This window comes from Mastigoproctus giganteus, chromosome 7 (genome assembly GCF_048544385.1).
Source record: "Mastigoproctus giganteus isolate SK-2022 chromosome 7, ASM4854438v1, whole genome shotgun sequence".
Classification (NCBI taxonomy): domain Eukaryota; kingdom Metazoa; phylum Arthropoda; class Arachnida; order Uropygi; family Thelyphonidae; genus Mastigoproctus; species Mastigoproctus giganteus.
The window spans coordinates 209,471,349-209,486,728 of NC_143581.1; the positions used below are offsets into that span (position 1 = coordinate 209,471,349).

General features: G+C 39.3%; 1 protein-coding gene across 2 annotated transcripts in view; it reads left to right on the plus strand.

Annotated features, from left to right (window-relative positions):
- Positions 1-14,580: 14,580 nt before the first annotated feature.
- Sms (spermine synthase) overlaps positions 14,581-15,380 on the plus strand; it is a 163,890-nt gene continuing 163,090 nt past the window's right edge. The window contains exon 1 of one of the 2 annotated variants that reach the window (XM_090377410.1): positions 14,581-14,638. The gene's annotated coding sequence lies outside the window, so the exon portion shown is untranslated. Of the gene's footprint in view, positions 14,639-14,847; positions 14,946-15,380 lie in introns of those variants that run through there. The other variant, XM_090377411.1, reaches the window with a different exon arrangement.

The window sequence follows — 15,380 nt, forward strand, 5'->3', positions numbered from 1 at the left end:
ATAGGTTGATTCACATTAACATAATATTCATTAAACATTTCTTCCACTTAATAGATCCCTAATATTTGCAAGTTTATTTTTGAAAATCCGTAAGTCTTCCATTTTGTCATTCCGAATTAAGCCGTTTCATTATAATGCCATTTTTAGTTTTAAAATTTTAAATTCTAAATATAAAAAGAGTCTCTTCTTTTCTCCCTTCATCCATAAATATCGATAACAGGACCTTGCTTGTTTATGTCAAGGCGCTTGACCATCCTGTTAATGTTAAAGACCTGGATAGTAACATGCAAGTTATCATCCAGGTCTAGAAAATTTAAGTTTGCTACCAAATATCGGTAATTCAGTTAAATTATGTGTGTTAAGCGCCAATTATGTCTTTTTGGGTGGTTTGCTGGATGAAAAACTCATGTAGCCCTAGCCTGAGACCCACTGACTGAGCCACGTATTGAAAAAAAATAAAAAAAAAAAAACGTATAAAAATTCATGGTATCATTCAGAATTTGAACTCAGGCCTTTTCCGTACGATGAGAGATAACGGTAATTATAACCACTGTGCTACCTGCGAGGGCTGCTGATTTATGAAATCAAAACAATCTTTATCTGATGCCATATCTGATACTTGGTGGATTTTGAACGGTTTGCATCCAGTCGTACCATCTGTAGAAGACTTCATGAGAGAGAGAGAGTCTTTATGTGCAACGATTACACAATGTTCAATCTAACTTTAGAATCTTTATGATATTTAAGATTCTAAAGTTAGAATCTTGAATCTTGAATATCATAAATATATATCATCTAATAAAGCTTCCTTTGGTCAGTTACTAAGGTACCTGTATTGTTTTGCAACTGACCAATGAGAACTTTACCCGATAATGTATTTGTATATAAGTCAGGATTCAAGTTAAGCTGGACAGAATGTAGCTCTTTTAGGTCCCTTGACCCTCGGTCTGTTTAAATTGTCGTCGACAGCATTTTGATTGTATCCAATGGTAACATACCTTCATCAGTGATGAGAACCATCGTGATAAGTCGAAATATAGTCTTCGATCGGATTCTCAACGCGCTTTCATCTAGATGTAGGCGGAACCAGATTCCAGCCTGCGAATACTATGGACTGGAATCTGGCTTAAGAGACCATTTGGAAGTTGTGGTTAATACCGTGGACTGTAATCGTTGTTAATGGCAGTGGATAGCACAGCTAGTATAATTACCATCCTTCCCACACCGGGTAGAAAAGACCTGAGTTCGAATTTCGTCAATGACACGAAGAATTTTATTGGCCCTTTGAGACCGATTAACTCAACGTGGTTGAGTTAATCGATCGGTCTCAGGAGAGGGTAGCATGGTTTTTTTCTCTTCAGGAAACTTTGGTCTTTCATCTTTCTTCTTGTAATAGGGGTTTAGGAGAATTAGCAACTAAAGCCATATTGCTGCGTGTATATATACTCTAAATACTCTAAATTGTGTATAATGTATATACTCTGTATACTCTAAATTGCGTGTGTTCTGTGGTCGATTTTCTGTTTGCTGGGTAATAAACTCGAGTTTCCGGGGGGGGGGGAACCATGCTGCCCTCGACTAAGTCAGCCGCGTTGTGAAAAAGACCCATAAAAATTCCTCACGTCAACGACGGGACTCGAACTCAGGTCTTTTCCACCCAGTGTTTGAAGGACAGCTATTCTACTAACTGTGCTACCAAAGAGGGCTGAGTTTTTCATCAAGCAAACAGCAAATCGACCACAGAAAAAGCAATTTACAGGTATAATATATATGGCGCAATATGGCCCATGTTGCTGACGTGCTAAAAACCTTACAACCTACAAAATTTTATTTTATTTAATATTAAAGCAATCATGATAGTGTATATCGATTTTCTCTATCTTTTACCAATAAACCGTTTTATTGTATCGAACAAAACATATTGTTTACAGCAGTAGTCCCGAACGCAGTGTCCGCGGGCACCATGGTGACCCCCAGAACCTTTTTTTGGGTGCCCGCGAGAAGAAGCGATGATGAATAATGAAGGCCGTAATATGAATGGGGAACGTAGTAAGTTATAAATTGGTAAGGTACGCCAATGCTGTTCATATGCTAAGCCATATCAGAGTGTTTGTAAGAGGTAGTTTACTTCCAGGTGAGAGGCTAATATCGCGTTACATGCACTACGCAGCTAGTGAAGCATACTGCTCACCAATCGTTACTAGTAAGCGTGAGAAAACACAGCGTGACCATGTCATTTTTTGTCCCAAAGTTGATGCGCGTCACTCTCTCATAAACTCTCAAATGAGCATGTAAGCACAAAAGGTTGGTGACCACTGGTGTACAAATAGCTAGGTATTAGGTATAAGCTCTCTTTCCATGTACCTTCCCAACCAATTTAGGCACTTTTCATTATGCTTATCATTAATTATTTATTTATTTTTTTCTATACAGGGTGTCTCAAAAATACACGGCATAACTTCAGGAATGAGTTCCTCATATGTAGACAATAAAAATATTTTATATCAATGTAGTTCCGGAAATGCTTGGTTCCCGAGTTATTAACCGGAATGTCTTATCTCCCGCAGGTGATTTCCTTCATCACAAGGTACTGACAGAATCTGGTGGTTTTACATTCCGACCATGTATTCAAATCAGGAGCAAGCGGATATGCACTTTATGTACATCATGAAAGGTTCCCAGAACGAAGATGTCCAGACAGGAAAACGTTTGAAGGTATCCATCACCGCCTTTGTGAACATGGGACCTATACACCTCGTGCTGCCGACAGAGAGCGATCAAGATCTACGACTCTTGAAGTAGAGGAGGAGATTTTGGATGTTGTGCATGCCACTCTTGGAATCAGCACACGCAGAATAGCAATGCAACTGGCTGTTCAACGTTCGATTATTTGGAGAGTGTTGGGAGAACACCAACTGTATCCTTACCATCTGCAAAGGGTACAAGCCTTGTCACCAGCAGATTACACTGGGCGAGTAATGTTCTGCCAGTGTTTCTTGCAGCAGTGTGGTACAACTCCTCACTTTCCTGCCTTAGTGATATTCACAGATCAAGTATAGTTCACACGAGACGGAATCCAAAACTTTCACAATCAGCATGTATGGGCTGAGGAAAACCCACATGCAATTCTTCCATCACATCACCAACAGCGGTTCAGCCTCAACATCTGGGCGGGTGTTTTTGGTGATAAGTTATTTGGGCCCCATGTTCTTCCAAACAAACTCACAGGGCAGATGTACAGAAACTTTCTGGAAAACAACATACCTGATATCTTGGACGACACGCCACTGATCATTCGTCAACAAGCACACTTCATGCACGATGGCGCTCCTGCACATTTCAGCCACCTAGCCCGCAATTACCTGAATCGAAGGTTTCCTGGTCGGTGGATAGGTAGAGGTGGACCAACTGCCTGGCCTCCACGTTCACTGATTTAAACCCACTAGATTTCTTCTTGTGGGGCCATTTAAAGTCATTGGTGTATTTGACTCCGGTAGCTGATGTGGAAACTCTCCGCAATCGAATTATGGCAGGTTGTGAGACAATACGAAACATGCCAGGAATTTGGCATCGTCTTCGCGAGTCCATGAGACGTCGATGTGAGCGCTGTATTCAGGCAGAAGGTGGACATTTTGAACAATTACTATAAGGTGATGTGAACTGTTAAGTGTCATAGACAGCCCTTCAAAACTCGGAAACCAAGCATTTCCGGAACTATGTTGATATAAAATATTTTTATTGTCTACATATGAGGAACTTATTCCTGAAGTTATGCCGTGTATTTTTGAAACACCCTGTATAGCTCTGGAGAATGTGTCATCCTACTTCCTGAGTCATGTTTTAACTGCGTCTTGAACGTCCTCATTAGAATGAATTCGCTGGTCTCGATATTAGAAGGCAATTTGCCAAAAACGACCAGGTCTGCTTTCAATGGATATCATACTGTTCTATGATAATGACGGCCCCACGTTGCACCACACCATAAATCTCACCAAAATCTAGAATTGGGAGGGTCTTATCCCCCACCACACTGTCCAGACTTGGCCTTTCTACATCCTGTTGTATAACAAAATTGTAAAACTGCACTTAGAACACTGTGTCTAAACATGAAGACTGCGCCTGAAGAAAAACATCGAACTTCTTAAAAGGGCTCAAAGAGAGGTAACACGCTTGGTGAGAATGCAGAAAAGCGCCCATGTGAGGAAACCCTTCGAATGAATGAGTTATAAAGTACGTGATTATGCATCTTTGAGGGGACCTGATTAAAGTCTGTAAGATCCCGAAATGAGGGAAGAAGTATAATGAATGAAGAAAAAATTATCAGTTTTATAAATGATTCCAGAACTAGGGTTCATAAATTCATGTGAGGAAAGAGATTTCGACTGGATTGTAAGAAGTTTTCTTTTAGCCAGAGAATTGTTAATTACTGGAATACGTAACTTCCGTGGTCAGTTGAGGTTGACAGCTTGGGGAAATTCAAAAGTCAATTGGATAGTTACCTATGTGATGAGGGAAATGCATAGGTAGTTTCATATTTTATTTATGGTTATTGTAATATGAATTGAAGAGCTCATTTGAACTAGCATGGTAGATCCAGGAGAAAAGAGTTATGGTTCCCTTCACCAATAAGTCAAAGTATAGTCCTTAATCGGATTATCAATGCACTTTCATTTGGAAAGAACCAGCTCCAATCCCATTATGAAAGAGACACTTTTGAATTGTGATGTTTTAATAGTGTGAGCTGGATTCATTCACTGGCTGTGTGAATGATATCTCATGGCTGTAAGACATCGAGATGATATTCTTTCATCCATATGTTCGCACTTTTATATAGGAGCTTTCCTAGTGAACCAACACCTTCGGAAGGATTATAACCATTATGGAATAGCCCACCGGAACTCGCCAGAACTCCATCCAATAGAGCATGCTTATATTTGAATGTGACTGAAAGCCCTCCTAACTCTAGGTAAGAGGGCCTTCGGTTACATGCTCCTCTCAAAAATCTCGCTTGGCTGGAATCAAACTTTACACGAGAATAAAAATTGATACTTACTGCACTAATTAACAGTATTGTTCTAAGCATGAGGAGGCAATGTTATGCTTACATTACTACCCACAAAGATCATGCGCCTTATTAGAGTATGCTTCTATGGATTATCGAAACGCTGTTTTAACCACTAATAAAGTCATTCGCATAACCGTAATTTCAGATCGATATCTGTCGTCTTTGTGCATTATTAAGAAACATTAAAACGAATGTATCACTACCTTTTCATCGTAATCTAAAGAATGGCTTTTGATTTTTTTTAATAATGTTTTTGCGTTTCTTGCATGGTTTGTTGGAGAACCATGTAGATAGTTGGCCTAGCTGCGTTCTTCTTCAAGCAAAAAGGTGGCTTGGCTACTGAACAATGTTTTATATGTACAAGTACGTCCGAAAAGTCCAAAGACTGTTGTTTAATCAGTAGCTGTTCATTTAATTTCCTTTTAATGTGTACGCTTTACATCCTTCACACTGGCATATTTTGGTCAGTTAGACTTGTGTTGCATGGAATTACTCAGAGACCACCTGTTACAAGAATTTTATGGTGATGAAGCGCTGTCCCAATCTCGTGTTGTTGAGCGGTATGGACATTTTTTCGATGGAAAGGGGAGATGGTCGAAATCTCAATAGGAACCGTGAATTCTGAAAAATGAGCGCTGAGTTCGCATTCTAGCAAACAAGTTGAACCTAAATAAAAGCAGTCGTCAACGAATTTGGATTGAGAACTTGAGAAAAAACAAAATTCCGTGCGAAATTGATTCCATATAATCAGACACTAGAACAAAAGAAAACTCAGCGTGCGATTTTTAGTGACCTTCTGCAAGTTTATTTAATGACACCTTCTTTCCATTATTGCTGGAGATGAAAATTCCAATATGACCCTTCAAAGACATGAGAGAGTAAAGAATAAAGGTAAGCCCTATCACCTCACTTGGAAAAGTTCGTTCTCAGAAGTTGAAAAGTGAAATCCCTGTTGATCGCTTTCTTCCATGCAAAAGGGATTGTGTATAAAAGGTTTGAACCCACAGGTGTAACTATTAATCAAAACTTTTGCGAGTGTTCTACAGCGCTTACAAATATTCGCTGCTGCCGTCCTGAGATTTGGGAATCGCGAGATTGATCCCTCTTTCATGATAAAGTGCGGTTACACATAACGCTATCTATAAAACAGTTTTTGTCCAAAAGGCAAGTCACTGTCCTATTTCATCCATTTATTTGTCAGATTTATGCCTACCGGATTTCTCTCTGTTTACACAGCTGAAAGGATTCATCAAAGTCTATTGCTATGAGAATTCGACGCATTCAAGCAGTTTTCACAAAGTGTATGAAGATATTCTGAAAAATAGACTTCTGAAGTTCTTTCACAACATTATTGGTAAATAATGTTGTGAAAATTGCATTTATGTAGAGCGAGACCAGGTTTAAGAAGAAAATTACCATTAGTTTATGAGTTGCAATCTTGTTTATAAGATGAATCTTAGAACTTTAGAAACAAAGGTTGTATATTGTGTCTTTTTCTGATAGGCCTGAGAAATGAAACCATTGTTGGTCACAGTGCTCCAGTTCATATGGTATGCTAGTGATATGTCTCTATACGTAGTCCGATTTATATGTACTTATAAACTTCGAATATCTGATGGAGAAAAAAATCTTCACTCTCTGTCTGAGAACAGTTAACTACAGCCTAGATTGCAGAGGCCATGAGCCCTGGTGAGTAGCACAGTTGGTATAATCACAGTCCTCCTCGCACCGGGTCGAAAAGACATGACCCCGACTCCTGTCAATGACGCGAAGAATTTTTATGGGTCTTTTCACAACCTGGCTGAGTTAGTCGGTTTCATTAGAGGGTAGCATGGTTTTTGATTTCAGAAACTCGGACTTTCGTCCAGTAAATAGCAAATCGACCACACGCAATTTACAGACATATTATATACGGCGCAATATGGCCTAAGTTACTGATGTGCCTATGCCTAGTGGTTGTATGCATTTTAGACATGCACGATTTCTTTCTGCATATCCATTAAGAATGGATATGTAGAAAGAAATGATTATACTAATGTAACAAGAAAGTTCATGTTTATTTAAAATATTTTCTTATATTCATTTTGCATGCTGAATTCAATAGCGCCATTGGTTTTCCTCGAATGTCAATATTTTGAAGAAATTTGAAGGTTTCACATTTTGACAACATTTCTGTTATGAAAATGCATACTAATACTATAAGTCTGTAGTCATATAATAAGTTTTATTTTATTTATTTATTTTTTCCAGTTTACTATGGCTATCGACCAAAGTGTAAGTTATCTGCAAACTCATTCTATGTTTGTGGATATTATATATGTCTGGAGCATAACATCGTTCATGGCATCAAGTTTTTGTAATGCTTCCGGGTGATGAAATCAGGTTGTGGACACCTTAATTCTGTTGTGTTAATCACAAGTCGCATTAGAGAAATGGTTTCATTAAGTCTTTGTCTGTTGCTATACCTCGAATATGAAAGATTATAGACCAACATGGCGTCTATCACTTTTATGGTGGATATACCAAAGTTTAAAAGTCTACGATTCGAAAAGCTGTAGTGTATTCCAATATACCATCCTCTATTCATTTGGTGGGACACAATGAAGACCTACCTACCAATTGTCAATCCACATTCAGGCGAAAGACTCCAGAATTGGATTATAAATCTGGCAAACAGGATAATTGAGATTGAACCTCAGAAGCTTCAAGTAAAGCGCCACATTTCCCTGATCAGCAAGAATTGAAGACTTCGTAAGCTGCTTGACTTTAACCAAATCGAGTGCAGAGTTCTTCACAACTTGTTTAAAAGAGTGGAATTTACTGGATCTGAGATGCAAGCTTTTCGCATATTTAAAAAGATATATCACTTATGCTCGTTTTTACACCGTTGAACAATCTCCGTACTACTGTTTTGATTTAAATGTATTTGTAAATTAATTGGTATGTCAATTTGAGAAGATTGGCATTTTTTAATCGACACGCCACAGATAGCCCAGAAGGAAATGTAAGCATGTGTTTGAGATGATCAAGTATGACCAATATAAATGGGCTATCTATGGAACTTCAAGAAGCTGTGGTTCCTTCTGGGTTGTCAAGATTTTTACAAGTTCGTCTGCTTTAATTGCTTCTGAACAGTAGCTCAAGCAGTACCCGAGAAGCAAGGACTGCCAGAATTCAGTTACAGCCTAGTACACACAATTTAGTAAACAATACCATGGTTCGAAAATATATGGAACTTGGTTTCAAAAAAATTGATGTGGAGTAGCGAAATCATGTTCCCACCACTTCGTATCAAGCTGGGACTGTTCAAACAATTTGATAAAATAACAGATCCTAAAGTTGACACCTTCAAGCATATGCAATCTATATTTACAAAATTATTTGATGTAAAGTGAACGGTGGCATATTTATTGGTCCACAAGTAAAGCAGACGTTGACTCACAAGAACTGGAAGAAAATATACTGATCCTGATCGATATGTCTCACAGTCATTTCACCCTTGTAGTACAGATTCTTGGTAACATTAAGAGCATAAATTACAAAAGAATTATTAGAAAAGTTGATTGATAATTACAGAAAAATGGGATGCAGAATGCCAATCAAGTCCACTGGTACTCCCAGAAATTTTGTTTGCGGGGACTAGTACGCTCCATACTAGCAGCTTTCAATAGCGTCGCCACACAACAGTATCATTAGATAACATAAAGCGAATTGTTCTTGGGGAAAGGGAATTCAGTCCTCTCAGTCTCCCATGGGTGTGCCTATGATCAACCTTTATTACTTTCACTCTCATTTGGATTTCAATAATCTGTTCACCCAGTTACAAGTTCTGGCATGTTTTGGAGCTGCATAATGGAAGATTTAAAACCTGAGCAATCTTTTGTTATTTGCTATTTTGGTCGACATGACACGAGTGCCACAGAGACTGTGAGAGAAATGTTAGAGGTTTATGGAAAAATGTATTTGAAGAAACCTGCAATCTTTAAGTGGTACAGGCATATTAAACAAGGTTGAGAATTTATGAATATAACGATCACATTTAAAGATTTATCAAGAAATGACTCCCGGGAACGTTTCTACCAGGAGTTCATCGATGGCACAAGTGTATTGCATTTCGAAGAAGATTATTTTAAAAAGGAGAAAGCATTGCCAAACCTCAGCAACGAAGATTAAAATTAAGGTAGGTCCATTCCGTGAATTAAATGATTAACAGAGGTTGATCATTTAATTCGCGGAAATAAAGCAATAAACAGTACCGATGAATTTCTTTTTTATATTTCAAAACACAAGGATTGGTAAAAAACATTAAGAAACAGGTAATCCGAATCGTTATACGAATCGGTAATGTCATGTACAGGACCACCGTAGCTTAGTCAGCATGATATGTTATTATCTGTTACTCGTTTGTAGAGGTCTCGACTCGATTCCGGTCGAAGACTGGAGGAATCTTTTGCGTATCTACAAGTGCGGCAGTAGTTAACTGAACCCAGACAGAGGGAGTATGCTTTCCCATCAGTTATTCCGTGTTTTCAGCTTGCATAGTAAGAAAACCTGCCCTTGAACACACGTTCCCATAAACTTAACACATATCGACCACTGTAGGAGTGCCATGTCGCAGTCGCACAAGGAAGAACGGTCGTCTAATCCTGCGAATCCCAGTTAATAAGCTGGATTGTGTTCTGTTATCCGAACGAGAGTTTCGTTTCGTGGATTTTTCCATTTCAAGTCCTGCTGGAATAGACACTAGACAAGAGGAATTTACAACTTTAACACTTCATTGTGATGGTAACCAGAATCAACTTAACTTTTTGGGCTATTTATGTCATGGAACGGCAATTCCCTCTGAAGACTAAATCTTCGATTGTGCTGTATTGACAATATCTTAAGTCTTATATATCTACACTCTACAATCAAAACATTACAACCACATACAGTGGATATGTCCTCTTCTCCGCCAGTACGACCTCCACACGAGCAGGATTGGATTCTATAATGTCTCTGAACGTTGCAGGAGTATTGTACAATGTTGCCAAGATTGCTTGCAGTAGATCTGCGATAGTCTCAGATGGAGGTTCCAAACGTCGGATCTGTCGATCCAGGTAATTGCAAAGGTAGTCTATGGGATTTATTTCAGGCGAATTTGACGGTCAAGGTAGCACCTGGAAGTCATTTTCATATTCGGCGAACTACTCTTGAATAATACCGGTAACGTGGCAGAGCACTGGGTGACTGTCTTCCCGGATTCTATGTTCCTGTTGGAACATACCAGTTCATTCCGGAAGACAGTCACCATGAAGGGGTGTACCAGCCACAATGGATAGGTACTTTTTAGCATTAAGAGTGCAGTATAGGGATATTAGGGCTCCAAGAGATTTCCAGACAAACATCCTCCAAACCAAAACACTGCCGCTACCTGTCTGCTTCTGATGGACCAGGACGTTGGAGTGATTCTATACTGCAGTTTATCGCTGTAAACTCCGTCCATCGTCCACATAGCATAGCAGGAAACGTGATTCATCAGAACCTTCCTTTCCAGTAGTTAATAGTCCGATGACGCTGTTCAGATGCAAACGTTTGGCGATGGGTAACCGCAAGAAGAGATAATTTGATTGGGTTCTACTCCAAACGTTCATACTCAGGAGGGTTCGTTGTATCGTGGCCTTGGATACACCTTTGATCGTTCCCTGGTTAAAGTCCATGGTCAAATAAGTTTGTATTCTTGTGAAGGTGGCTTCTAGAATGTCAGTTCCAACGTGCCGAGAGCCACTGTGAAGAAACAAAATTCTGGAAAAAAGGCCAGGCCATAATTAGTGTTATGTTCATATAAGTAATGTTGTGTTATGCTGGCCACTTGGCTACCCAAAAGCAGCGATCACATGCTATTTCTGAGTACTCGTGCCAACTATGGGAAGGTAAGTCAATTGTACTATCGAACACGTACTGTTACTAATAGAAACAAGGATCCCCATTAACTGGAGGAAGCGCAATACTAATAGTTGGAGACAACAGTAATCCAGTGGCTCAATCCAGGGGAAAAAGTTTTATGATAGCATCCAAGGGGAAAATTAAGAATCCAGGAACGGTAGAAGCAGCTTAGGAAGATGTTTTTCTTCAGAGCGACTACAGCACAAAGATACGGCATGAAGGTAAATGGCCTTCAAAACTTCTCCCAGAGTAGTCTCGTTAAGGAGACTCCTTTCTAGCAGGAAGGAGTCCCCTTTCTAGGATCCCCTTTCTAGCAGGGATAGGGATGTGATTATTCCCTTGTATAAGGCATTGGTCAGGCCACACCTTGAGTACTGTATACAGATCTGGAGGCCTCATTTCAAGAAGGATGTAGAGCTGCTGGAACGACTACAGAGAAGGGCAACAAGATTAGTGAATGGAACAAAGGGTTGCTCTTACGAAGAAAGGCTTAAGTTTTGCAAATTACAGAGTCTGGAGACTAGGCATCGGCGAGGTGATCTGATAGAGGTGTATAAGGCTTTAAATGGCTTGATCATGCTCAATGCCGATGGGATTCTTCCTCTTGCTCAGAATAATCACCTAAGAGGGCATAAATTCAAATTGAGGAAGGACGGATGTCTGATAGATGTGCGGAAATTTGCCTTTAGCCAGCGGGCAGTTGGTTTGTGGAATAGACTTCCATCACTTGTTGTTGGAAGTCTATTCCACCTAAACAAATTTAAGGCTCAGCTGGACAGGTATTTCGAACGAATGGAGGGGTAAAATTGAAGTAGTGGTTGTGCTTTTTTTGGCTGATGCTGAATAAGCTTGCTTTCTTGCATCATATGCCTCTACTAATGCTAATGCTAAAAGGAAAATGTCCACAAGGTTCAATGAGTTTCTCCTCATTTGAGGAGAAACTCATTAAAGTTAAATAATATGAGGTTAACTGCTACAGTCGTCGAAAACCAAGGATACTCCACAAACACAAGACAGCAGCTCATGACAGGCCACCCGAAACGTTATAAACACTATGTACATATAATCATTTTCAATTCTTTAGAATAGGAACATTAAAGTTAAAGTCAAAGAAAAGATGCTTTACATAGAAAACATACTAATTATTAACAATAGCATTATTTACATTTGTATTGTGTACAGCAACTTCCTTCGCTCTAAGACATTAAACGCAACGTCCGTAGAGAATGAAAAGTTTGCTGGTCCTGAAGGAGAAGAGCCTTCATGAAGGACAATTTCATAACAGCAATCTTTAGTTTACATCTAAGTTCATCACAGAGGGTGCATTCATATATGTGACTCCAGTTTTCTTTCAACACCACAACGGCAGAAATCAGTTATACACTCTAAGCAGAGTAGAGTTTTTCATTTAATGATCCATGTCCGGTAGCAATAAAAGAGATTTTTCCAAACTGAAAGAAACCAACAATTTTACATCAGGAAGAAATTGCTTAGTGATAAGACTAAAGAAGCATCCCATCTAGTTTGCCAATGTCCACTAACCCATTCCAGAAATTCCATTTTTAGCAGTTCCACCATTTTTCTTCGATCGGCTCACTCAAGGCGGGAGAGCCTACGTTCGTCATGACCATTGATAAAGCATGGACCACCCATTGGTCCAGCGACTGCTGCTCTGTCCACTGTCTGTCAACTTTTGGAATTCCTTAACTGCAGCACTCCCCGCGACAATCCACAAGACCGCAGTTCCCATAATGCTGACACCCTTCAATTGGTACTCAGATCATGTCCCTTGTCCTTGTAAATCAACTATTTCTATGGATCATGTGCTGATAATCAGAAAAATGGGCCTAAAAGGATCATTAACAAATGGGACTCTAAAATTATTAAGAGTTTTCTGATGGCAGCTAATACAACCGGGCTCAAATTAACAATGACTGCGAAAATTTTGTGACTACATATGGATTCTAATGTGTGCTGTTGATCAGTAGCAAAACCGCCAATTCTGAGCCACCGCAGAATTCACAAACAGGCGGCCTCCTCTGCTCTTTAACACAACCAAAACAAAATGCCCCCTTCGTTCTTTCCCCGGTAGAGGAGGAAGCTGGCGTTATGGTAATTTCGCCACTTCTAAAAGAATAATGTACACAGACCCCACAAGTATTGGGGAGCCAAGGACGATAATAAGCCGATTTTTTTGATTTTTTTTTATACACTGGTGTGCAAAATTTAATGACCAGTGAGGTTTTCACCTGTAGCTTCTCATAGGAGTGATTTGGATATGGGAAAAGCATACTAAAGGAACCTCGTGAGGTACAGAACTGAAGGAAACAACACCGACACAACAACGAAAACAAAACGGTACAGAGGGACTTTATTCAAAAATGGCAACATAACACTGGCTGTCATGATACAGCCGGATCGCTGCCAAGGATGGAACAAAGGGAAGAGATGATCCTCAGTAGGAGATATGGCCACCCCTAATGTCGATGCAGGCTTTGCACCGCCTGTCCATACTTAGAACAATGTTGTTGATAAGTTCTTGTGGTAACATTGTCCGTTCCTCTGTCAGCGCCATTTTCAGCTGGTGGGTGTGGACGTGCGGCTAGGCGTCTCCCCAGAGCGTCCTATATGTGTTCGATGGGATTTAGCGATCTAAATTTTTCCATTGTTCATATGGAACGGGCAGGCCCATCCATGCGAACAATGTCCTCACTTTACAAAAGCATATCAACAGCTGCAGTGTGATGGGTGTGGCGTTATCATCCATAAACACGAACTCAGGGCCAATGGCACCTCGGAACAGACGCACATGGGGAAGGATTACCTCAGTACAGTAGCGTGCACCGGTTACAGTACCGCCTTCCAGTATCCGGAGTTGTGTACGTCCATCCAAGATAACGCCTCTCTAGACGAGAATACTTCGACCGCCATATCGATCCCTTTCAGTGATGTTTGCGGGGTGATACCGTGTACCAACCTCTCGCCAGATTAGCTGACGTCCAGAACCGCTGCTGAGACCGAATCTACTCTCATCAGTAAAGAGTACCTTAAGTAACGATTTTGTGGTTGTAACCTTTAGAAATGGTGTTGGTCTTTAAGTTTTGCACACCAGTATACTTGGTTGAGAAGAAAAACTCTATATCGCACATACTAGAATGAAACTACTAATGTATAATTACGCATAGTCACCTGCCACTTTGTCATGGAGATAATGGCTGTCTCACAACCACAATTCAAGAGCCGAAAAGAATTTTAACACATTTTTATTTCCTATGTGTAATGTGCTTAATTATGTTCATAGTGTTTCTCAAACAAAAAATTTAATCCTATATGTTTACTGTAATTATAAATTACTAAATGCTTTTGTTTTTAAATTTGTATCATGTAAATAACAATCCCTTTACGAAAGTTATGATCCACGTTTCTGTAAAACGGTATTTAAATAACTCGTTGATGGTTCCCAATACCGGTAAAATTTTGAAAATGCCTCCTTTTATGATGCAGTAACTTGTGCTGGCTGAATGCGAGTAATGAAAACCAACCATTACGAACGTAAGACTACATATCTATGACTGCAGTTCCAGTGGCGCCCCCTACTGCGGTGGCTGTGTAGGAAGGTTCAACGTGGGTGAATTAAAGTACTTAAAGGTAAGTTTGATTATTTAACGAGATAGATGGCTGTTTTGCAATTCACTGGATTAATTACAACGTGGAATATGTTAACTATTAACGAAAGATGTTATTCAACTTATATGTATCGTTAAATGAGCCTATGACCGTGGCACGTGATTACTATGAATGGTATACCTGTGTATCATACACGCGATCGATCATCTGTTACCGAAGCGTCTGTAACGGTAGGCGTTGACTGAGCGCGCTGCCGGTAACGGAGTGGCGGGATATTCTTTATAAGCTGCGAAATATTAACAGGTTTTAGTCTTCTAATTATAACGTAGTAAGTTTTTTTTATTACAGTTTTTGTATTCCGTCTGATTTATGAATTAAGTTATTAAAACTTTAAAAATATTTTCAGGAACACAAATAATTAAATAAGCAATTAAATTTTTGACTTTAGTCGTGAAATAAATACATAAAACGTATCTTAACGTAGATGACTCCTTAGTATTATGAAAATTTAATTTAAACCGTAAAATAATACACATGTAATTATGACTTGCCGTTTTCGTGTACATGTTATCTCGCATTCGTGTAAACTTGCATGACAATAGTGATTAGTGTATCTAGTCAGAGCTGATTACATTGTAATCACTAAAGGAAATCATTGAGTCGAGTACATATTTCACTGTTTTTTCTTCCAGACTGTATTTTATGATTATTACATAATTCATGATTATAATGTGATTAGTAATTTACCTCAAACTGTGGGTTG